The 27,077-nt window shown below is 41.8% G+C and overlaps 1 protein-coding gene across 1 annotated transcript in view; it reads right to left on the reverse strand.

Moving 5' to 3' along the window:
- Window positions 1–5,772, reverse strand: part of LOC126341493 (estradiol 17-beta-dehydrogenase 2-like) — a 143,611-nt gene extending 137,839 nt beyond the window's left edge. Inside the window, exon 1 of the mRNA XM_050001777.1 lies at window positions 5,689–5,772. The gene's annotated coding sequence lies outside the window, so the exon portion shown is untranslated. The remainder of the gene's footprint in view (window positions 1–5,688) is intronic.
- Between the last annotated feature and the right edge of the window lie 21,305 nt (window positions 5,773–27,077).

Genomic DNA, 27,077 nt, shown 5'->3' on the forward strand with positions numbered 1-27,077 from the left:
GTGGCATACTATCCACAAGTTCATTAAGGCACTGTTGGTTCAGATTGTCCCACTCCTCAACGGCGATTCGACGTAGTTCCCTCAGAGAGGTTGGTGGGTCACGTCATACATAAATAGCCGTTTTCACCTGTCCCAGGCATGTTCACTAGGGTTCATGCTGGCCACTCTAATCGAGTGATGTCGTTATTCTGAAGGAAGTCATTCGCAATATGTCCACGATGGGGGCGCGAATTGTCGTCCTTGAAGACGAATGCCCCGCCAATATGCTGCCGATATGGTTGCACTATCGATCGGAGGAAGGCACTCACGTATCATACAGCCGATACGGCGCCTTCCATGACCACCAGCGGCGTACGTCAGCCCCACATAATGCCACCCCAAAACATCAGGTAACCTTCACCTTGTTGCACTCGCTGGACTTGGTGCGAAACCACCATTTAGGTACATACACTACTGGCCATTAAAGTTGCTGTACCACCAAGATGACGTGCTACAGACGCGAAATTAAACCGACAGGAAGAAGATGCTGTGATATGCTAATGATTAGCTTTTCAGGGCATTCACACAAGGTTGGCGCCGGTGGTGACGCCTACAACGTGCTGACATGAGGAAAGTTTCCATCCGATTTCTCATGCACAAATAAAAGAAAAAAAAAAGAAAAAATATTATGAAATCTTATGGGACTTAACTGCTAAGGTCATCAGTCCTTAAGCTCACACACTACTTAACCTAAATCATCCTAAAGACAAACACACATACCCATGCCCGAGGGAGGACTCGAACCTCCGCCGGGAACCACAAACAGCAGTTGGCCAGCTTTGCCTGGTGAAGCGTTACTGTGATGCCTCGCGTAAGGAGAAGAAATGCGTACCATAACATTCCCGACTTTGATAAAGGTCATATTGTAGCGTATCGCGATTGCGGTTTATCGTATCGCGACATTGCTGCTCGCGTTGGTCGAGATCCAATGACTGTTAGCAAAATATGGAATCGGTGGGTTCAGGAGGGTTACGGAACGCCGTCCTGGATCCCAAAGGCCTCGTATCACTAGCAGTCGAAATGACAGGCATATTATCCGCATGGCTGTAACGGATCGTGCAGCCACGTCTAGATCCCTGAGTCAACAGATGCGGACGTTTGCAAGACAACAACCATCTGCACGAACAGCTCGACACCGTTTGCAGCAGCATGGACTATCAGCTCGGAGACCATGGCTGCAGTTACCCTTGACGCTGCATCACAGACAGGAGCGCCTACGATGGTGTACTCAACGACGAACCTGGTTGCACGAATGGCAAAACGTCCTTTTTCCGGATGAATCCAGGTTATGTTTACAGCATCATGATGGTCGCATTCGTGTTTGGCGACATCGCGGTGAACGCACATTGGAAGCGTGTATTCGTCATTGTCATACTGGCGTATCACCCGGCGTGATGGTATGGGGTGCCATTGGTTACATGTCTCGGTCACCTCTTGTTCGTATTGACGGCACTTTGAACAGTGGACGTTAAATTTAAGATGTGTTACGACCCGCGGCTCTACCCTTCATTCGATCCCTGCGAAACCCTACATTTCAGCAGGATAATGCACGACCGCATGTTGCAGGTCCTGTACGGGCCTTTCTGGATACAGAAAATGTTCAACTGCTGCCCTGTCCTGCACATTCTCCAGATGTCTCACCAATTGTAAACGTCTGGTTAATGGTGGCCGAGCAACTGGCTTGTCACAATACACCGGTCACTACTCTTAATGAACTGTGGTATCGTGTTGAAGCTACATGGGCAGCTGTACCTTTACACGCCACCCAAGCTCTGTTTGACTCAATGCCCAGGCGTATCAAGGCCATTATTACGGCCAGATGTGGTTGTTTTGGGTACTGATTTTTCAGGATCTATGTACCCAAATTGCGTGAAAATGTAATGACATGTCAGTTCTGGTATAATATATTTGTCCATTGAATACCCGTTGATCATCTGCATTTCTTCTTGGTGTAGCATTTTTAATGGCCAGTAGTGTATAAATAATACGCTTGGTGAGCGACCTATTAATGAAATGAACCGGCCACTGTCTCAGTAGATAGCGAATCGTTTACATTCTTAGGAAGAAAAATTAATCTGAACTGAATAGCGCGTAATGAGAGGAGTCTGCTTGTCTGGTGGTGGGCATTCTCATTAACGCCGATTGGCTGGACTTGAAAGCTGAGCGGTTACAGGTCGGTGGACGTGACACCTTCTGAAATGCTTAAAATATCAGTTTGCTTCGAGATGTACCTCTGGCGAGACAGAAATTGTATTGCTCACTTAGGTTCTGTACCTAGAATACAACATGACAAGTATTCGATTCTAGAGCGTAGTATCCCACGTGGAGGCTACTTCAGAGCGATAGAATAGTTACGATACTTAACTCAGTATTTAATGATGTTCAGCGTGCTTTGTGATGGTGTACAGTGGATTAAATTGTCACTTAACGTTCATACTCGAAAAATGCTAGGGACTCTAAGAAATATACTAGGCAGTGTACTATAGCTTTAACCCCATTTGTTGGCATGTGTTTTAACATCGTTATTTTAATGTGTCTCTAGGAACGAATGACTTGTAATTAATTTCTGATTTAATGAGCGATGGCACGTTATTTGATAATACGTACTGATTAACAAGTGTTGCGGTGTGAGTTAACCTGCATCTGATTTAATATGCACTTACTGTCTAGGTTTTAACCCTTAGTGCCTTTTATTAATGGATTAATGTTGATGTGGTACATTCCATTTTAACTTCGTTTCCTTGCCACAGGGTCCCGAAAAAGTATAGCTTTAGTGCATATGGTGTAAGTAAAAGGGTAAATCAAGTACTACACACCGCGATACAACCTAACAGTACACGCCATCACATTATACCCCGTCGTCGAGGGGTGGCATCTATGCCTAGTTCCCAAAACGATTTGAGTCCTGGGTTCGAATCTCGACAGTGCTTAAATTTTGAATAAAAATCGTCAGCAATGGCGGCAGACTAAATCCTGCGTAAGAATTCATCCTCATTCTCCCAATGATCATGTCATGGAGGTTGGAGGAGGGGACAGAGGTTCAGGGAATAATCTTACATGTGGGGCGGGAAACTGCCCCTACAAAAGCGGAAGAATCAACAATGATCAACGACATGCGGACGCAGAAGGCAAATGGAAACCACTGCATTAAGAAAACGTAAGGTATACCCACGGGACATGTGGTTTGTAACTGAAAAGTGTTACGATAATCTCTCCTTAGGCAAAGGATTCCGGACTAGTCCCCACTTCGGCTCTCCGGGAGGGGACTCCCATCTACAGGTCGGGGCGTGGAATGTCAAAAGTTTAAACGTGGTAGGGAAGCCCGAAAACCTGAAAAGTAAATGTTAAAGCTCAGTCCGAATGTAGTGGGGTTAGTGAAACGGAAAGAAGACAGTGATTTCTGATCATGCGAGTACAGGGTAATAGCAACAGCAGCAGAAAATGGTATAGCGGGAGTAGGTTTCGTTATGAATAGGAATGTAGGGTAGAGAGTGAGTTATTGTGAACAGTTCAGTTATAGTGTTGTTCTCATCAGAATCTACAGCAAACCAATACCGACAACAGTAGTTCAGGTATACATGCCGACGTCGCAAGCTAAAGGGGAAGAAATAGAGAGAGCATCAAGAATATTGAATGGATAATTCGGTACATAAAGGAGAAGAAAATCTAATAGTCGTTGGAGCCTGGAATGGGGTTGTAGGGGTAGGAGTAGAAGTAAGTGTTATAGGAGAATCTGATCTTGGTAGTAGCAGTGAGAAAGGTGAAAGATTGATTGAGTTCTGCAATAAATTTCATTTCGTAGTAGCGAATAATCTGCTCACGATTCACAAGAGGAGGAGGAATACTTGGAAACGGCCAGGAGATACAGGAAGATTCGAGCTAAATTACATCATGGGCAGGAAGAGATTCCGTAATCATATAGTAGTCTGTAGAGCAAACCCAAGAGCAGATAAAGACTTATATCACAGTTTAGTAATGATGAAGAGAAGTCTGAAGTTTGAGACTAGTCAGGAAGAATCAATGTGCAAAGAAGTGGGATACGGATGTACTTAGGAATGAAGAGATACGCTTCAAGTCCTCTGAGGCTATAGATACTAATTATCAGCTCAGTAGATAGTTCGGTTGAAGAATATTGGAAGTCTCTAAAAAGTGCAGTCGTGGAAGTTGGAAAGAAAAACATAGTTACGACTTATGTAACAAGGATGACACTATGGGTAACGAAAGATATACTTGAGTTGATCAGTGAAAGATTGAAGTAAAACATTTTCATGGAAATTTAGGAATATAGAAACACAAGGACTAAAGAATGAAATAAATACGAAGTACATGGAAGCTTAGAGAAATGATTGCATGAAAATTGTGCAGAAATCAAAACACAAAAGGTTGTCGGAAGAACTGATTTGGGATATAGTAAAGTCAAAACACACTTCGATGATATTAAAAGCAAGGTCGGTAACATTAAGAGTGCTGCGGAAATTCCACTGTTAAATGCAAAGAAGAGAGCGGATAGATGGAAAGAATAAATTCAAACTCTCTACGAGAGGGAGAGGAAATTGTCAGATAGCGTGATGTGTGATATAAGAAGAAACCAAGAGTCGATAGGGAAGAGGCGGGGAATCCAATGTTAGAGTCAGAATTTGAAAGAGCTTCGGAAGAATTAAGATCAAATAAGACAAAGGGATAGATAATATTCAGTCGGAACGTGTAAAATCATTGGGGGAAGTTTCTGCAAGACGACTATTAATGTTGGTGTGTAGAATATATGAAGCTGCAGATACACCATTGGACTTTGGGAACCCATCATCCACACAATTCCAGAGATCGCAACGGCCAAAAATTTCGAGAATGGTCGCACAGTTAGCTTAACACTCAAGCATCGAAGATGCTGACAAGGATAATATGCAGAAGAATGGAAAAGAAAATTGTGGATGTGTTAGATGACGAACAGATTGCCTATAGGAAAGGAAAAGGCACCAAAGAGGCAATTTTGACGCTGCAGTTGATAATGGAAGCGAGACTAAGGAAAAATCTTGACACATTCATAGGCTTTATCGATCTGGAAAAAGCATACGACAGTATAAACTTATCTTGACTTTTATCCATATGTATTCCTCCCCTGTGTGTAAGAGTACTATCTGCCAAAGTTTCTAGTCACTATCCCACTATGTAGTAGTATAATTACATCTCTCAGTCCAAAGCACGACACATACCGTGCCGTCGTCCTCACAAATCAAACTGTTCAGTTAAGTGAACTATTGGATAATTTTCGCTTTGGTGTCTGAACGCTTGCAAAGAAGGCTAAAGGCGACCTGTGGTACCCTCATATCTCTCCCAGAACTCAGTAAAAGAAAGAAAGCAAAGGAAGTTACGTTAGAGCTTAGCGTCCCGTCATCAAGAACGAGAAAATCGAATACGTTTTTATTTCACGAATCATAACCGCATTTGCCACATTTTATTTGAGTAAGCCACGTAAAACGTAGGTGAAGAGGATCAGATGGGAATTTAATATGCCTTTGTGATCATGATCCCCTTGCCTTGACAGTTGTACCACCTTGCTGCATGGCAGGCTCATAAATCTGTGCATGTCCCTTGTGACTTGACAACAAAGTTTTTAATTAGATGCTGTATCGAAATAAGCGTTTTACTTACCTTCGATTAGCTGAGAAAATCCTGGGACACAGCGGATTCCCGGCCACCGCGTTTGTGTAACGTGTCCTGCTGTTAACCGGCCGAAGTCAGAGGATGCACTAAAGTCCATAGTGCCGCTCCCTCTTTCACAACACGTAAAACCGGATTGCGTAGTCATGCGGATAGACTTTAGTTCCCACATCTCACCGACTGTATGTTTTGGCAACAGTTGCAAGTCACTCATTAGCACTTTCTGGAGAATGAACGGCCACTACACGAGATGGAAAGCTACTGCTGCACCGCGCGGGATAAGCCGAGCGGTCTCAGGCGCTGCAGTCATGGACTGTGCATCTGATCCTGGCGAAGGTTCGAGTCCTCCCTCGGGCATGGGTGTGTGTGTTTGTCCTTAGGATAATTTAGGTAAGTAGTGTGTAAGCTTAGGGACTGCTGACCTTAGCAATTAAGTCCCATAAGATTTCACACACATTTGAACATTTTTACTGCTGTTTCATGCCTTGAAATTAACCGTTTAAATGAACGTGTTGTTTAGTACTGTATTGCCGCGTCGAAAATGTTTTATGCGGATGGAGTAAAGATCGCAGTTGACGGAAAAGTAGGCTATGGAATACACAGCCCTGTAGAAAATCTTCAGGCTTTATTTTACCTGTCTAACGAGATATAAACAATAAGCTGTGCACATTATACTGCGATTAGGTAGCAGTAAAATTTTATATCTCTAGCACACGTATTATCATTTTCTAATCATGTTGAAGAGCATCCAGAGAAATAACTAAAAAAAAAAAACTCTTCGAAATTACTGACATGCTACAGAAGTTACTACGAATACTCAAGAACATAAGTTAATTCTGGTGGATTCCATGGAATAGTAGAGTATTTCGTAATGAAACAGTTGGTAGTTCAGTAAAAAAAGCCTTAATATCACAAGGAATCTTAAATGACGGGCTTCCGTATCTAGAAACTCTGAGCTTAATAATAAATTGATCTACTGGAAAATACAAAGGCATTCAACGAAAGTAATGAAAGAAATGCATTACGATAAGCCATTTTTTTAAAAAAAAACCTCAGTTTATGATTCCTAATATAACATGATTAAGCGTCTGCGAGCGAACCATACGTGGTCGTGCGCTAGCGTTCTCGCTTCCCACGCGCGGGTTCGAGGGTTCGATTCCCGGCGGGGTCAGGGATTTTCTCTGCCTCGTGATAACTGGGTGTTGTGTGATGTCCTTAGATTAGTTAGGTTTCAATAGTTCTAAGTTCTAGGGGACTGATGACCATAGATGTTAAGTCCCATAGTGCTCAGAGCCATTTGAACCATTTTGAGTGAACCATAGTAAATTTCGGACTTCTCTGTTACGGGTAGGACTGAAGGCATCTTCAACAAGCGATTCGTACAATGAAGAAATATATATAATATTTTCACATTTTCGTGTTCGATGCAAGAATCTCTGTAAATGATTAGTTAGTTCAAAGATTCATATTCTGTCATCGGCTGCAGTCTGGCTTTCATCCAATGAGAAACAACTTATATTTAATATGATGTTTAATCGTTTAAAGATGTTTGATCTGACTCGTACACAGGGTGTTCCTGGAGGAATGGTCAGTCTTCTGTCAATAAAACAGAGAAGATCATTCGAAACAATGTAGTCTAGTAAACATGTGCTCTATAATGCATACCTTAAGACTTATGAACACTTGTTCATCTTCGCTACTGCGAAACACACAGGTTTTACTGAACAAGTACTCATCGCTCTTAAGGTAATGTGTTATAGAGCGGATGTTTATTACACTTCTTTGCTTGAAATGATCGATCCTGTCATATCCCTGAATATTGACCAATCCTCCTGGATAACCTGTGTTAAGGATTTGCAACAACTTCCTGGCAGATTAAAACTGTGTGCCCGACCGAGACTCGAACTCGGGACCTTTGTCTTTCGCGGGCAAGTGCTCTACCATCTGAGCTACCGAAGCACGACTCACGCCCGGTACTCACAGCTTTACTTCTGCCAGTATCCGTCTCCTACCTTCCAAACTTTACAGAAGCTCTCCTGCGAAACTTGCAGAACTAGCACTCTTGAAAGAAAGGATATTGCGGAGACATGGCTTAGCCACAGCCTAGGGGATGTTTCCAGAATGCAGAGTGCAAATCTCATTCTGGATTTGCAACAAGTTTGTAGGATGACTATTATTATGTGTTGCTCTCTCATTAGGTGTTGTTGTGCATTCATTACTTGGCTCTGTACATATATTCAGAAATTATCAGTGCTGTGTAAGAGCTGTAGCAACAAGTAAGAGTGTTGTAGGGTTGTATGACGACGGACAAACGTGCAAAAAAGAGAAAGAAAACCTGGAAAGTGAATGAAATTTTCAGCGTAGTGGTTCAATGAAAAGGCACGTAAATTACAACGATGACATTCGTACACAGTTTGGTTACAAGTCATCTACACTCCTGGAAATGGAAAAAAGAACACATTGACACCGGTGTGTCAGACCCACCATAATTGCTCCGGACACTGCGAGAGGGCTGTACAAGCAATGATCACACGCACGGCACAGCGGACACACCAGGAACCGCGGTGTTGGCCGTCGAATGGCGCTAACTGCGCAGCATTTGTGCTCCGCCGCCGTCAGTGTCAGCCAATTCGCCGTGGCATACGGAGCTCCATCGCAGTGTTTAACACTGGTAGCATGTCGCGACAGCGTGGACGTGAACCGTATGTGCAGTTGACGGACTTTGAGCGAGGGCGTATAGTGGGCATGCGGGAGGCCGGGTGGACGTACCGCCGAATTGCTCAACACGTGGGGCGTGAGGTCTCCACAGTACATCGATGTTGTCGCCAGTGGTCGGCGGAAGGTGCACGTGCCCGTCGACCTGGGACCGGACTGCAGCGACGCACGGATGCACGCCAAGACCGTAGGATCCTACGCAGTGCCGTAGGGGACCGCACCGCCACTTCCCAGCAAATTTGGGACACTGTTGCTCCTGGGGTATCGGCGAGGACCATTCGCAACCGTCTCCATGAAGCTGGGCTACGGTCCCCCACACCGTTAGGCAGTCTTCCGCTCACGCCCCAACATCGTGCAGCCCGCCTCCAGTGGTGTCGCGACAGGCGTGAATGGAGGGACGAATGGAGACGTGTCGTCTTCAGCGATGAGAGTCGCTTCTGCCTTGGTGCCAATGATGGTCGTATGCGTGTTTGGCGCCGTGCAGGTGAGCGCCACAATCAGGACTGCATACGACCGAGCCACACAGGGCCAACACCCGGCATCATGGTGTGGGGAGCGATCTCCTACACTGGCCGTACACCTCTGGTGATCGTCGAGGGGACACTGAATAGTGCACGGTACATCCAAACCGTCATCGAACCCATCGTTCTACCATTCCTAGACCGGAAAGGGAACTTGCTGTTCCAACAGGACAATGCACGTCCGCATGTATCCCGTGCCACCCAACGTGCTCTAGAAGGTGTAAGTCAACTACCCTGGCAAGCCGTTCCACAGGACTACATCCAGCATCTCTACGATCGTCTCCATGGGAGAATAGCAGCCTGCATTGCTGCGAAAGGTGGATATACACTGTACTAGTGCCGACATTGTGCATGCTCTGTTGCCTGTGTCTATGTGCCTGTGGTTCTGTCAGTGTGATCATGTGATGTATCTGACCCAAGGAATGTGTCAATAAAGTTTCCCCTTCCTGGGACAATGAATTGACGGTGTTCTTATTTCAATTTCCAGGAGTGTATTTCTATGCTCTGAATAACGAATTATTATTACTTTTCATTCCAGCTTCGTCTTGTGAGAGACATTTTGAAACGTAAGGAAAGAAGGAAAACTGTCAGCAAAATATAAAATATATCTGCAGTGATACGTAGGTTAGTACCTCCTGCTTGCCGTGAACAATCTTTATACTTAAAGAGGATGAAAACATCAACGCGGAACTGATGTGTGCGTAATCCATAAAGCGAAATAAGTAAGATAATTAACTGCAAGAAATACCAGTTTCATGCACAGGTTAGATGATTTTGCATAGAGTCTTGTACCCGAAATCTTTGAGCAGAGTTGTGAAAGCCTTCGACTTCTTCCACCCGTTACTGGTTGATTTTCTGGTGCAGAATGACCACACATTATGGTAAACCCGTTCCAGTACAGCTGACTTCTACTTTTCAAAACAGAGAAGTCTTTTTTGTTTTGTTTTTTGGTGTTCATTCTCTGACTGTTTTGATGCGGGCCGCCACAAATACCTTGCAACCTTTGTCCTCTATTATTAGCTAGATGTATTCCACTCTCTGTCTACCTCTACATTTTTTGCCCACTACAGCTCCCTCTAGCACCATGGAAGTCATTCCCTCATGTCGTAGCAGATATCCTTTCATCCTGCCACTTCTCCTTATCCGTGTTTTCGAATTATTCCGTTCCTCTCCGATTCTGCGCAGAATCTCCTCATTCCTTACCTTAACAGCCCACCTAATTTTCAACATTCGTCTATAGCACCACATCTCAAATGCTTCGATTCTCTTCTGTTCCGGTTTACCCAAGGTCCATGTTTCACTACCATACAATGCTGTATTCCAGATGTTCATTCTCAGACATTTCTTCCGCAAATTAAGGCCGATATTTGATATTCTCAGACTTCTCTTGGCCAGAAATGCCCTTGTTGCTATTACTAGCCTGTTTTTGATGTCCTCCTTGCTCCGTCCGTCATTGCTTATTTTACTGCCTAGGTATCAGATCTCCATAAGTTCATCTACTTCTTGATTATCAATCCTGATGTTAAGTTTCTCGCTGTTCTCATTTCTACTACGTCTCATTACCTTCGTCTTTCTTCGATTTACTCTCAACCCATACTCTGTGCTCATTAGACTGTTCATTCCTTTCAGCAGATCATGTAATTCTTCTTCACTTTCACTTAGGATAACCATGTCATCAGCGAATCGTATCATTGATACGCTTTCACACTGAATTTTTATTCCTCTCATAAACCTTCCTTTTATTTCCATCATCGCTTCCTCGATGCACAGGTTGAACAGCAGGAGCGAAAGGCTACATCCTTGTCTTACACCCTTTTTAATACGAACACTTCGTTCTTGATCGTCCACTCTTATTATTCCCTCTTGGCTGTTGTACATATTGTATGTGACCCGTCCCTCCCTACAGCTTACCCCCACTTTTCTCAGAATTTCGAACATCTTGCACCATTTTACATTGTCGATCGGTTTTTCCAGGTCAACAAATCCTATGAACGTGTCTTGATTTTTCTTTAGTCTTGCTTCCATTATTGACCACAACGTCAGAATTGCCTCTCTCGAGCCTTTCCCTTTCCTAAAGTCAAACTGATCGTCATCTAGCGCATCCTCAATTTTCTTGTCTGTTCTTCTGCATATTATACTTTTAAGCAACTTGGACGAATAAGCTCTTAAGCTGATTGTCCGATAATTCTCGCACTTGTCAGCTCTTACCGTCTTCGGAATTGTGTGGATGGTACTTTTCCGAAAGTCAGATGGTATATCGCCGGGCTCATACATTCTACACACTGACGTGAAAAGTGCCACTTCCCCCAATGATTTAGGAAATTATGATGGAATATTATCTATTCCTTCTGCCTTATTTGATCATAAGTCCCTCAAAGCTCTTTCAAATTCTGATTCTAATAATGGGTGCCCCATCTCTTGTAAATCGATTCGTGTTTCTTCTTCTATCACATCAGACAAACCTTCCCCCCCCCCCCCCCCCCCCCATAGACGCTTTCAGTGTATTCTTTCCACCTATCTGCTCTCTCCTCTGCATTTAGCAGTGGAATTCCCGTTGCACTCTTAATGTTATCACCCTTACTTATAATTTCACCGAAGGTTGTTTTGAGTCTCCTGTATGCTGAGTCTGTCCTTCCAACAATCATTTCTTTTCCGATTTCTTTTCATTTTTCATGCAGCAATTTCGTCTCAGCTTCCCAGTACTTCCTATTTATTTCGTTCCTCAGCGACTTGTATTTTTGCACTTCCTCCTTTCATCGATCAACTGAAGTATTTATTCTGTTACCCATAGTTTCTTCGCAGTTACCTTCTTTGTACCTATGTTTTTCTTTCCAGCTTCTGTGACGGCCCTTTTTAGAGATGTCCATTGCTCTTCAACTGTACTACTCGTGTCTGCTTAGCTTTTCCTTACTGCTGTATCTATAGCCTTAGAAAACTTCAAGCATGTCTCGTCATTGCTTAGTACTTCCGTATCCCACTTATTTGTGTACTGATTCTTCCTGACTAATGTTTTAAACTTCAGCCTGCTCTTCATCACTACTATATTGTGATCGGAGTCTATATCTGCCATAGGGTACGCCTTACAATCCAGTATCTGATTTCGGAATCTCTGTCTGACCAAGACGTAATCTAAGTGAAATCTTCCCGTATCCCCCGGCCTTTTCCAAGTGTAGGCTACCTCCTCCTCTTGTGATTCTTGAACAGAGCTTGTTGCAGAACTCAATTAATCTTTCTCCTCTCTCATGCCTTGTCCCAAGCCTTTTCTTCTACTCCTTCCCCTACAACTGCATTCCGATCTCCCATGACTATTAGATTTTCATCCCCCTTTACATACTGTATTACCCTTTCAATATCCTTCTCTATCTCTTCATCTTCAGCTTGCGACGTCGGCATATACATGAACTTTCGTTGTCGGTGTTGGTTTGCTGTCGATTCTGATAAGAACAATCCTGTCACTGAACTGTCCACAGTAACACACTCTATGCCTTACCTTCTCATTCATGACAAATCCTACTCCCGTTATACCATTTTCTACTGTTGTTGATATTACCCTATACTCAACTGACCTGACGTATTTGTCTTCTTTTCACTTAACATCACTGACCCCTTTTATAGCTAGACTGAGATTTTGCAGTTCCCTTTTTCAGATTTTCTAGTTTCCCCGCCACGTTCTAGATTATGATATTTCATGTCTCGACTCGTAGAACGTTATCCTTTCGTTCATTATTCAATATTTTTCTCATGGCAACCTCCCCCTTGACAGTCTCTTCCCGGAGATTCCAATGGAGGGATCATTATTACACTTCTTCAGTTACAAGTCACATGTCCTGTGGATACACGTTACGTGTCTTTAATGCAGTGGTTTCCATTGCCTTCTGCATCCTGATGCTGGTGATCATTGCTAATTCATCTGCCTTTAGGGGCAGTTTGACACCCCTTGTACAAGAGAGGGCCCTGAACCTCTGATCACCCCTCCGCCCTCTTTGACAAGGCCGTTGGCAGAATGAGAGTGACTTATTATGAGAGAAGTCTTCGGCCGCCAATGCTGATTATTAAGCAAAATTTAAGCAGTGGCGGGATTCGAACCCGGGTCCGAAGACGTTACCGTAGAACACGGGTACAAACTCAACAGGGAAGTAACTATCTGTATTTTTCATCATTCTTATACTCAGATAAATCTTTTTCTTCTTCTTCTTCTTCTGTACTTCATCAGTTAGAGTATATTGCCTCTTCCGGCTTCAAAATATACCTGAACATCGTTTTCTTGGTCTTCCCAAGCATCTTGTTCCCTTAGGCCTGTAGTACAACACTCTTTTTGGAATCCTCTCCTTCGACATTCTGTCAACTTGCTTTTTACAACGGCTGGTCCCAGCGGAGGTACGAGTCCTCCCTCGGGTATGGGTGTGTTTGTTTGTCGTTACGACAATTTATGTTAAGTAGTATGTAAGCTTAGGGACTGATGTCCTTAGCAATTAAGTCGCATAAGATTTCGCCCACATTTGAACATTTGTGTGAGGTTTTTACAATCATTTTGTAGTATACAATTTCTTCTTCCAAAAAGTTTATTCCTGATACTTCCCTCATTTTTCCATTCTAAATTTCATCTAAAAGTAACTATCCTTTGACAGTCAAGAATGTCATTTCGGCCGCTTGTCTTGTTTTTAACAGCTTTTGTGAATGTCCATGATTCAGATCCATGGGGGAAAGCAGGCACAGCCATTAATCTTTAGAAATTCATACGTGTTTCTTTATTAATTTTAGTTTTTGGGCTTCTATTTATCGTACCACATGTTTCTGGAACTTGGGTAATTTGTTTTTAAAATCCTTTTCATATTTGAATCGGTGAGTGCAGAAACCACTTCAGTCACAAAATGCGAAAAATCGTTTGCGATGAAAAGATGCTTAGAAAGGCAAGACGTATGTTGAGTGCAAGAAACACGTTAGTCTGTTGAGTAGATCCGTAGATACAGGGTGTTTTTTTCGAACGCTGAGCGCATAAATAACATTAGTCAGTGACTGACGTGGTTTCTGCTCCTACCGCTAGATAGCATGCCTCTTTTAACCAGCATGTGCCATGTGTTTACCAGGCTAAACAGCTGATTTTATTGAAGCATTTGTTTTGTTGATTGTTTTCAACGTGTTCCAAAATCGTGCTTAGCATTGCCTGTTCTATGTTCAATAAGTCTGTGAGTACCACAAGCAGTGAAAGTGACCATGAAACAGCTCCTAAGAAGAGGAGCAGAAATAAAGAAAAACATCGAAGAAACGTCACTAGAACCTCCAAAGTTCGTAGGGTTGAACACATCAACTGGAAAGGGTGTCTCATCCCATCTAGAACAACAGGTGCTGCTTGTAAGTGTAAATTACTATGCTTTACTAAGTTTTGGGATGATGAAAAATCTGAAGTTGTTGCTAATTTGAATCAGTTGAAATCAAAAGACGAGCAAGATATTTTCTTACAATAACTGATTGAAAAACACACCATTAAGCACCGTAGGTCTCGTTCTGAACAGCCTAGAGAAACAGCAACCAATTTTGAATATTTCCTACTATACAGAGGAGTAAAGAAAAGGGTATGTAAGAAAGTGTTTATTTCATTCTAAGGCATTACTGAGGGCAGGGTTCGAAGGCTTACTGATCTTCTAATAAAGGGTAAATCACCTCAAGATAAACGAGGTAAAAATCTCAAGGAGAACACAATTTCTGCCAAAGTTTGTTCTAAAATACATGAGCATATTTCATCATTCCCCACCAAGATTACCCACTATGACACCAAAGATATCAGTTATCTTGATGCCCGCCTTGATGTTAAAAAATTCATTCCTTGTTTAAAGAAAAGTACCCTCATTTGGATGCAAAATATGAGTTTTTTCTTACAAATTTTCATGACAACTTTTTATAACAGTTCTGACGTCCGCAGGTACATACCTGCATAAAATGTGAAGAACTTGAGGCAAAAATCAAGAGCTCCTCTATAGGTGATACAGCTAAAAGGACTGCTTTTGCTGAACTTACTATCCACAAAAGACGAGCCAAGAAATTTTACAATAAACTTCGAAGCGTCACCAAGTTAAGTGCGGAATGTGAAGACACAGTCGCACTTTCATTTTATTTTATGCAAAATCTCCCCCTTCCAGCGATCCCAGTTCAGGACATATTTTACTTGAGGCAAATTTGAGTGAACTGTTTTGGAATAATAAACCTAAAATCAATGAAATCTGAAATATTCCTTTACCACGAAGGAGTAGCCCACAAAGGAGCTAATGAGATATGCAGCACGCTATTGAAATACACTCCTGGAAATTGAAATAAGAACACCGTCAATTCATTGTCCCAGGAAGGGGAAACTTTATTGACACATTCCTCGGTTCAGATACATCACATGATCACACTGACAGAACCACAGGCACATAGACACAGGCAACAGAGCATGCACAATGTCGGCACTAGTACAGTGTACATCCACCTTTCGCAGCAATGCAGGCTGCTATTCTCCCATGGAGACGATCGTAGAGATGCTGGATGTAGTCCTGTGGAACGGCTTGCCATGCCATTTCCACCTGGCGCCTCAGTTGGACCAGCGTTCGTGCTGGACGTGCAGACCGCGTGAGACGACGCTTCATCCAGTCCCAAACATGCTCAATGGGGGACGGATCCGGAGATCTTGCTGGCCAGGGTAGTTGACTTACACCTTCTAGAGCACATTGGGTGGCACGGGATACATGCAGACGTGCATTGTCCTGTTGGAACAGCAAGTTCCCTTGCCGGTCTAGGAATGGTAGAACGATGTGTTCGATGATGGTTTGGATGTACCGTGCACTATTCAGTGTCCCCTCGACGATCACCAGAGGTGTACGGCCAGTGTAGGAGATCGCTCCCCACACCATGATGCCGGGTATTGGCCCTGTGTGCCTCGGTCGTATGCAGTCCTGATTGTGGCGCTCACCTGCACGGCGCCAAACACGCATACGACCATCATTGGCACCAAGGCAGAAGCGACTCTCATCGCTGAAGACGACACGTCTACATTCGTCCCTCCATTCACGCCTGTCGCGACAGCACTGGAGGCGGGCTGCACGATGTTGGGGCGTGAGCGGAAGACGGCCTAACGGTGTGCGGGACCGTAGCCCAGCTTCATGGAAACGGTTGCGAATGGTCCTCGCCGATACCCCAGGAGTAACAGTGTCCCAGATTTGCTGGGAAGTGGCGGTGCGGTCCCCTACGGCACTGCGTAGGATCCTACGGTCTTGGCGTGCATCCGTGTGGCTCTACGGTCCCAGGTCGACGGGCACGTGCACCTTCCGCCGACCACTGGCGACAGAATCGATGTACTGTGGAGACCTCACGCCCCACGTGTTGAGCAATTCGGCGGTACGTCCACCCGGCCTCCCGCATGCCCACTATACGCCCTCGCTCAAAGTCCGTCAACTGCACATACGGTTCACGTCCACGCTGTCGCGGCATGCTACCAGTGTTAAAGACTGCGATGGAGCTCCGTATGCCACGGCAAACTGGCTGACACTGACGGCGGCGGTGCACAAATGCTGCGCAGCTAGCGCCATTCAACGGCCAACACCGCGGTTCCTGGTGTGTCCGCTGTGCCGTGCGTGTGATCATTGCTTTTACAGCCCTCTCGCAGTGTCCGGAGCAAGTATGGTGGGTCTGACACACCGGTGTCAATATGTTCTTTTTTCCATTTCCAGGAGTGTACATTGACACTAATATTCCATCAAATGTTAAAATTAGTATTTCTTTTCCGATGGCACCTGCGGACAGAATCGGAATCACACCATGATAAGATTCCTGCTTGCTCTTGCAGATACAGGGCGGTTTGAACAAAGGTTTCATTATTTTCCGGTTCGAAGGCATTCATATCGTCCAAACGATCAAGATTTTGGTCCTATTAAGAGAATGATACGTAAAAATGATCGGATACACAGGCCTGATGAAAATGAAGACTTGTGTGCTGAAGCCAGTAACAACTTTCAAAACACCAAGCTTCTCACCACTGACGTAAAAGTATTTGATGGTTGGTGGAAGGATTATTACACAAAAGACCCATTACCCAGAGGACGCCGAGGGAGGAGTGTGCCAAAAGAAGCAAAATTCCAGTTTGGTCCCACTCGATGTACTGAGTTGTGCTATAACTCTAAAGAAAAAGGGGTAATCGCAGCATACACTTCCACTGATGGATTAGAAAAGCACAGCTATCAGCCGCTGAAACTTGCTTCCCGGAACGTAGGTATTGGTTTTCCTTCAAGTATTGCAGCCTACCCATCAGGAAAAATTCCAGTCAACATCAAGAACACAGAAGACATCAAGTACATGATAATTCATATTCCTGAAAATTTCAAAGTTTTTTATGATACATTATTTACCTGGCCAACCACTGCACATGACAATCATACATTGGTCGAGAATGATCTATTTTAAGAGCGTTTTGCTTTATTATATTCTTGCTTTCTGATAACTTTGCAATACTGTAACTTAATTTTGTTTTAATATGAAAACATATAGACTTTAAATGAATGATTCCTTTTTTTTCAAGTTTCCAGCTGTCTATAAAAACCAATTGACTGCAGAAACAGCATTAGTCTGGATCAAATTTTAAATTTTCCTGAGCCTAATTTATGTTGAAATTAGGAAATTTCTGTATGACAGCAGCGTAAATGAATGCTACAACAGAGGAAAAAAAGGTTAAAATATTTGATTGTTTGGAGGAGCTATGAAGTTTTTTTTTCCCTCTCCCCAAAAATTTCCATTTTGTGAATGAAGTGGTTTCTGCATTCACCGATACGTTTATAACTGACGTATGACCCTAAGTAATTAAAACCTCTAAGTTGTTCTAATACAGTCACACTAATTACAACTGAATCAGTGAGTTTGAGAAGGAGTCATGTGCCAGAAAGTAAATTTTTCAGATGACAAGAAAAATTTGTTTTACTAAGCAGTGGGTTTAAGCTTTGTGTCGTGGTGGAGTTGCCATGTAGTAGTTGGCTCCAGCCTGAAACAGTATACACCTTTAAAACAGATTTTAGCCATCGAGTGTGTTCAGAAATACAGTTTGAATGTCCTGGCGATGACCCCTTTTCGAACCTATGATTTTGATGAGGCAACCAGCATACTGTTTGCATGGGACTAACTGTGTCACGCAAGTTTATATCATTCATATTAATTACAGCAATAAAAGAGTATACAGGTTCATTCACAATGTATTCAAAACACAACCACAAGCAAATTACAGCAAAACAGACAATGATGAGATGCTCCAATCTTCGCTGGCCACAGGCAGATACTGTTATAAAACTGTTCCTCCTCATCAGGTATCTGTTGCAGGATTTTCTTTACGTAATCCAGTGTCTGCTTTTCCATTGAAACAGGTCCACTACAACAGGTTGTTTGTGTGTCCATCCTCTGCAGAAAGCATAGAAATACTTTTTTGTAAATAAAACCGCCGTATCTTGCTGCCATTTAATTTATTTTTCCCAGACGTGTTTCGTCTTTTTTTTTGTTCTAAACCATCATCAGTGGAATCTATAACGATACAGTTTTGTGATTTTTACGTTATCAAACAGTACATGTCGTGATTTTTTATGTAAAAAAGGTAATTATTTACGATTTGCTGATATGCGTTTCTTCTCATCTGGTCGCACTACCAATTTATTACCAACATATAAGTACAATTTTGAGTTCTGGCCTTTTCACATTGTTCACCATCTTACTCCTTCTTTTTGTGGTGTACCATTGTTCTTTGGCCACTCGATATAACTATTTCTTCGATCAGTGATTTAACAACCTAAATATTGGAACTTCATTACGTGTTTCCTCCTCTTTGGTGTGTTTACCTACTTGTTGCCAACCTAACGAAGTATGTGCTCAAAACTAACCTATTCATAATGTTTATATCGTGTGTGTTTGTGTGTGAGAGAGAGTGAGCTGAAGAGTGTGCAAGTAGTTTTTTCTGTATGTTTGTTTTGGGGATGGGCTGGTAGTTTGAATTGTATGGTGTTGAATATGAAAGCACTAGCTGTTAGCGAGTGGCTGAAAGCTTTGGGGACAGCTGATTTGACTTTTCTTTTCAATGTTTTGTGGAGGCGTTCATGGGTAAGTGAGTGTAAAGATGTTAGGTGGTATTATTATTATATTGGATGCTATTATTATATTAATCCTCCTTGAGAGCGTTGTTCTATTATTTTTTCTATTAGTGTAAACAATGGATTGCTTGGCATGTGTACTTGATCATTCAGCAGGGGTTTCCTTTCAGCTTTGGTTTTCTGTATGTGGTAATTTTCTCGTAGGATTAGGAGGGGCTTTTTATGTTGATTCTAATTATTTTTATGTCTTCTTCTCTAGTAGTAGGTTTGTGGCCATGTTCGCTTCAGTGTTCTGCAAATGTGAAGTGGTTTTTCGCATTTTTCCAGGCTCTCATGTGTTCTTTTTATCTGACATTAAATGTTCTACCTGTTGGTCCTATGTATGTGCCTTCAGAAGTGTTACACTGTAGTTGATATATACCTGATTTCTGATATATGTCTCTGCTTTTTGTCAGTTTTGGGCTGTATTTTTGTATAGAATTGTCTGTTGTGCATGCTAAGTTTATTCCCTGCCTTTTGAAAATAGTGTCGGAAGAAATAGTTATATCGAGTGGCAAAAGAACAATAGTACATCACAGAAAGGAAAGAGAAACGTGATGAACAGTGTGAAAAAGGTCAGAACTCAAAATTGTACTTATATTGCGGTAATAAAGCAGTAGTGCGACTGCCAGACCAGATGAGAGGAAACGCAGATCAGCAAATTGTAAGTAATTACTTTTTACATAAAAAATCGAGATGTGAACTGTTCAATAATCTAAAAATAACAAAAACGTACCGTTATAGATCCCACTGTTGATGCCTTAGAACAACAAAAAGGCGAAACACATCTGGGAAAAATAATTATTTACTAAACAAGTAAGTCCACTATACACTTGTTTATACAGACTCGGCCCCTTTTTCTCAGCACTCTTCAAACAAGTACTTCTGTTGTTGGTACATGACCCCTTGTTATACCAAACGATGCGTACAAATATGAAGATCAGATACTTCCCGTAAACGTGATTTGAAAAAGAAAAAGAAAACGAATGTCACTCCTTTTCCAGTTCATCGATTCAATTCTGGTTCTAACAGTGTATTTACGCAAATTTAAAAATTATGATTCTTAAATAACTTCTCTTTACTCTTTGAAGCTCATCTTCAGTTTTACATATTACAATCTGATCATCACTCAAAAGCATTGTATTTTGTGTAAAATTTGCTGTAGTACAAATACCTCTGTTAATTTAATACGAGTACATCCATTCTCTAATCAGATCGTCTACGTTAAGTGTAAACAAAATAGAAGACAAGCTACAACCCTACCATACACCTTATTTTATATGTATCGTATTACTATATTATCCGTTTCCAAAATGCACGCTGATGGTTGTGCCATTATCTATATCCATTTTAATACTTTAAAGATGTGATTCGGATATCGTCTTAACTTCATGAATTTCCATAATTTTTCCATACTTACCCAGCTGAACGCTTTTTCATAATCAATAAAAATTATATGAATTTCAAGGTTATATTCCCTTTCCTTTTCTGTTATATGCGTCACTATAAAAGTGGAATATGTGCGCGATTGTCCCTTTCTTATTCGCCTAGCAATAATACGTATGTGACGGCTCGTACTCTTTTACTTTATATCCTTGCACGTGTTTTATATCCTGTATTCAGAGCACTTATTCTTCTATAATTTTCACAAATATTTAGCAAATTTTTTAAACACAAGCATAGCTTAAGCATGTGACCAGGATCTTGAAATATGAGATCCATTCCAACATCTGTTACATAGATTCAAATATCTCTGATTTAGTACTGGACCCCTATATTTCAATAATTCCGCGTTTATGCCATCTTCTCCTATAGCCTTCCTATTCTTCATATCTTTTAATGTTTTTTGCAATTCCTCTAAGATAATGGGATCTACATTTCTTTAAATAGACCCATCGCTTTGTTCCTCTTTTTCTGGGAAGTTGTTAGAACACAAATTTCTATAACTGTTCTTCTTCCATTACATTTACGTTTGCTACATCTCTTCCTTCACTAGCTAGATGATTAAGCATTCTATAATTCTTGGTATGCTTTCCTTCAAACATTTTTCGCTTCATCCCATTTTTCCTTATATATTGCTTCTTCTGTTTGTTTCTGTAAAGCTTGTAGATGAGCTAATTGTTTTTCTTTTATTGAGTTTGCAATTGTTTCATTCCATATCCTTAATCCTTTTTTCTTCCAGTGTTTTCTTTTCTTACCTAACACTACGTTAGCTATAGTTCCTGCAGCTTATATGGCACATTCCATTCCTCATTAATATATTGGATAATTCCTTGTTCTTGTAGGTTGAAGATAATCGTCTTGGTTGTATAGTTTTTACATTATCTTTTTGTTATAGTATGTTTTAAACAGCTATTGATTCATTATTTTGTGGCTTCTGATTTTCTTCCACCTTGTTAGGAGGTGCATTTCTGATATGAGCAAATAGTGATCCGTTGATGTATCACTTCTTAAAATGGACTCTTACGTCTTTTAATTGCGGTGAAAATCTTTTATTCGTAGTGACTTAGTCAATTAGCGACGTATGTCCCCTTACACACCAAGTAAAGTTATGAACTTCTTTTCTCCTAAGGAAAGTATTCGTTAACCTTTATTTGTTAAACACTGTAAACTGTATCAGCTATTTTTAAAATCATTTCGGTTACTTGACTGGTAAGCGCCATCAAGTTATTCATGACACGAATGTCAAGATTTTTGAACTAGGAGTAACTGAATGCATACAGCACTTAAACTGTTATATTAAATGTTACGTACGATAATTGTACACAAGAGAGTGGCCATGATTAAATATTTTAAGCTTCTGAGCAGGAGAAACAGATTAAGAAATATGTCACTTGCTTCCCGGTACACAAAATAGCCTACAACAGGTTAAACCAAGATTAGAAAAAAAACACTTTATCAAACAAATTCGTAAAATATAACAATGGCAGCATATGTATGACAAGGAGAAATTTAATAGCGATACAAATCACCTGAAGTTACTGCTCGGGACTGGGCTAGCCTACCAATCACTCCCTCTTCCTGGTCTATTCAAAATGTTGCGATCGTGTTAATGACAAGACCACAGTTGTTGTAAATCCGGAGGAGAGAACGTATGTCACTAGAAACAGAAGCAACCACCATCACCTAAACGTGTGACTTACTGAAATCAACAGCAGTCCTTTATTGACGCATGGTGCCAACCGCACAATCTACCCTGCTGGACTCACGGCAGACAAGCAGCTACCTTTTCCCTCCCTCCGCTCTCAACCATGGAGCGATCCGCTTCTCGCTCCCTGCCGTTTCCCAACTCTCGTCTTCATCGCGACGGGGCCTAGCTCTTATTTTCTCCTCAATCGCCGCCAGAGCGCACTAACACCCGTCTACCACCCATTCACGGACAAACCACGCATCTAGGAGAATCGATAAGCAGGGAGCCGCAACGTCTCAGAAGAAAACCTCGATTAAAAATAGTGCAAATCTGCAGACAGTAAGCTAATTACTAAAAAGCTTTATAAAAATAAACCGGATGGATAACAACTAAGATGACTGGGCAAGAAAAAGAAGAACGTCTGTGGAATAGAGCATAAACTGCTCTTGGGAATTTTGAATGTTTATGATTTTTCTGACAAGGAAACAGGTCTAATTAAAGAATTAAAGGACACAAAATCTAATATAATTTTTCTAACAGAAACGAAAAATAAACTCAAAGGAATTCAGTATGTAGGAGACTACACATTATTTAGTAAATAACAAAGAGCAGCTAGTGGAGTTGCAGAAATTATTGATAAGAAGTGGCCCAATAAGCCACAATATTACACTTTCGTAAATGAAAGAATACCAAGTGTTACTTTTAAAATACATAGAGGTCACGTGGTTGTAATAGGAGAATATGTCCATGAAGAAATAGAAATAGGAAAATAATGAAGACGTCTATGACCAACTAAATAAATAAATATGTAAAGAGAGATTACCTTATGTTATGTGGTGTTTTGAATTCCCGAGTTGGTAAAATACCAAATATAGATGTTGTACATACGTTTGATTCACAAGGATCTGAGCACTATGGGACTCAACTGCTGTGGTCATCAGTCCCCTAGAACTTAGAACTACTTAAACCTAACTAACCTAAGGACATCACACACATCCATGCCCGAGGCAGGATTCGAACATGCGACCGTAGCAGTCGCACGGTACATACGTTTGGTGAAGATACTTTGAATGATAATGGAGTGAAGCTGAAACATTCATGAAATGCATATTTGATCAGCAGCTGTTTCACTGAAAATCTTAAGCATCAACAGGTTTCTCTCTGAGACCATCACCAACTGATATAAATTAAAAACATTTGAAGTAAATAAATCTCTCAACTCATTATTTGACAGTGGATACATCTCTGGTTTTATAACATGTAATGAACTCCAGTACAGCAAGTTCTACACTGGACATAACACCAAAGATATATCCATTATTAAATAATGACAATGTATGTATTTCAACTATTTTCTTACCTTATATTGCTTGATAAAGGTCCAAGACCGAAAATAGGTTGATGCTTAAAGGTTTCAATAAATCGTCAAAGGTCATGTAAGTAATATGGTTCTTACGTGTACATGGGTAAGCTGAGAAGTTCCATACCTTCTTTTGCATGTCTCCTCTCATTTTCATCAATTTTATTGATGTTCTATGTCATTGCACGGTAGTAACAGACTGAATAAGGTTATTGTAATGAGAGTATTTGCACTGAGAGCTCATAAAATACTTTTCACTTGATTCCTAAACCTGTTTTAGTTCTGTGGGTGGCCTGGGTGAGGCGAGCATCGGAGGACGCAGCACACTACGTTTCTGGTTGGGGGCTGCACTTACCTGAATTCTGAGGGGTTCGTACAATAGGCTTAAGTGCCTCGCGGAACGACTGACGTCGGACGAGTTTCGCCTATTGTATGCAGGGCGAAATGGCATGCTAGACGTCTGAGTGTCGCCTCAGGTTATGTGTTTACTGAATCCCTCAGCAGCGCGCGCGCTCGCTTTGCTACAAGTCCACCTTGCTTGTTTCTCCATATGATCCCATTTGAGCTCTCACCACTAATTGTGATACTGCTATATATACGGTAGATTACTATTCGATTCATTAGGACCTCCAGTCATTATCGTCAATCTATTGCATCACAGAGATTAGGAGCCCCTTGTTCTCGAGCCAACTCTTATTCTCATAATATTTCAGTATAGCCTATCCTTTAACCTACTGTGTGTGTCGGCAATCATGTGCATTTATGTTCTGCTGTATAATAAATCTCATTGTAATATTTAATCCGCATATCATTTCGTAGATATAGGCAGCATCCCATTTCCTGTTGTTTATTATGATAAAGTTCTCTTTTTTGAGTAGATTACAATTTTTATTAAATTATTGTGAGTGTGCACTCCTTATTTTACCAACTAGCAGGATCCAGCATCATTTCCTTCCAGTACCGTTGTGCTCATAATTAATTAGCTGGTAGATAAGGAGGAGGTCGAGTGCATGTCTCGTTCTCATGCCAAATTCGTCCGAACCAGAGAGTTACAAACTCTTCTCCACCCCGGCAGCTCGCAAAGCACATACTGAATCTCAGGTTTTCGTTTGAATCTGCGATCGGTTATAAGTCAGCGCGACAAGGAGGCCTAAAGTGCTGAAACCTGCGATACATTGTCCGTCCAGTGAGTTCGTGTTACACTTGATCTTCCTATCCTATATTTAACGTTGTTATTTCAGTGTACTGATCGGTGGTTTGTATGCGAGGTAGTAACGTCACGGTTAGCTTTGGCCTAGCCCGGACTGGTGGCTGCACACCACGTGACTAACTTCCTCTATGCATTTTCTTCCCTGTTTGGTCTTTCTTCGCTGGCCGAATGGAATTTGACTGCGACGCAGACTAGTTGTGCCCGCGCTAGAGGTTCCGTGATCCAGTGCTGGGTCGCAAAACTTGATACTAAGCCACGCCGTATGGTCCGGAAGTTCTGGGATGAAAGTTAAGTTGCTTACCGACTCTTTTTCAGATATTTAGGCATCAGCCATTGGAAACCAAGCACCCCTAGAGTTTGCTTGTCCTACAGTATCAAGAGATCAATTAATTACTTAGGCCATTAGTTTGTAAGACTGTGGTCCAGTCCTTCCCGAAATTCCTGGTGGTCATCTTTCACCTTTCCTAGAGAAGTTGCCTTCAGTGAGGTATCGAACAAATCTTTATCCCATATTGAAAGTAATCGAGCTTATGATTAATAAATTAAAACATTACTGAAATGGAATTCACTCAAACTGTCAATTCTTACTTGCTGATCACCTCGATCATAAGTATGGGTAGTGCATACTTTATTTCGTCAGCTTCCGCGGACCATTTGGCAGACAGGCTGTCTTCGTGTTTACCGTGGCTCGTCCATATGCGATTGATTGGTATATGGTATGGGGGGGGGGGGGGAGGGTAGACTTTCTTTGCGTGAGGGCTTTGAGTATCTGAGTATCGACTGCAGCAAAAGTTAGAAATCATACTAGACTACAGACGCCATCACCCGAGGCTGACATATAATGTTCATTGGCTAAACCAATTTCCACAGTCATGTCATTCTCAATAGCCCATATAACTTCTTAGCCGTGGCCGTACAGGTCTCCTCACGAGACACAGGCTCCTACCACACACTAGGCGTTGTACGGACTATTGAGAATGACTTAACTGTCGAAATCTGTTTAGTCAATAAACAATATACCTGAGCGTTGAATGATAATCTCATTAGTCAAATTTAGTGTGCGCATTAATGGTCTGTGCCAATAACATGACGAATGTCAACGTAGAAATCGTATTTCTCCCCTGTTGCCCAAATTCATGATCATCGTGTTGCGTCCATAACTTCAGGGTGGTCCATTGATAGTGATCGGGCCAAATATCTCACGAAATAAGCATCAAACGAAATAACTACAAAGAACGAAACTCGTCTAGCTTGAAGGGGGAAATCAGATGGCGTTATGGTTGGCCCGCTAGATGGCACTACCATAGGTCAAACGGATATCAACTGCCTTTTTTTTTTCAAATAGGAACCCACATTTTTTATTACGTATTCCATATTCGTGTAGTACGTAAAGAAATATGAACGTTTTAGTTGGACCACTTTCTTCGCATTGTGATAGATGGCGCTTTAATAGTCCAAAACGTATAAGTACGTGGTATCACGTAACATTCCGTCATTGCGGACGGTATTTGCTTCGTGATACATTACTCGTGTTAAAATGGACCGTTTACCAATTTCTAAAAACATCGATATCGTGTTCATGTATGGCTGTTGTGATCAAAATGGCCAACAAGCGTGTAGTATGTATGCTGCTCGATATCCTGAACGACATCATCCAAGTGTCCGAACCGTTCGCCGGATAGTTACGTTATTTAAAGAATCAGGAAGTGTTGAGCCACATGTGAAACGTGAACCACGACCTGCAACAAATGATGATGCCTAAGTTGGTGTTTTAGCTGCTGTCCGCACATTAGTAGCAGAGAAACTGCGCGAGAATCGGCAATCTCAAAAACGTCGGAGTTGAGAACGCTACATCAACATCGATTGCACTCGTACCATATTTCTATCCACCAGGAAATACATGGAGACGACTTTGAACGTCGTGCACAGTTCTTCCACTGGGCACAAGAGAAATTACGGGACGATGACAGATTTTTTTCAAACGGTCTATTTAGCGACGAAGCGTCACGTAAACCGGCATAATATGCAATAATGGGCAACGGAAAATCCACGATGGCTGCAACAAGTGGAACTTAAACGACCTTGGTCGGTTACTGTATGGTGCGGCATTATGGGAGGAAGAATAATTGGCCCCCATCTAAATGGTGCAATGTATGCTGATTTCCTACGTAATATTCTACCTATGTTACTACATGATGTTTCACTGCATGTCAGAATGGCAATGTACTTCCAACATGATGGATGTTGGCACATAGCTCGCGTGCGGTTGAAGCGGTATTGAACAGCATATTTCATGACAGGTGGATTGGTC

This window comes from Schistocerca gregaria, chromosome 1, assembly GCF_023897955.1.
Source record: "Schistocerca gregaria isolate iqSchGreg1 chromosome 1, iqSchGreg1.2, whole genome shotgun sequence".
NCBI classification, from domain to species: domain Eukaryota; kingdom Metazoa; phylum Arthropoda; class Insecta; order Orthoptera; family Acrididae; genus Schistocerca; species Schistocerca gregaria.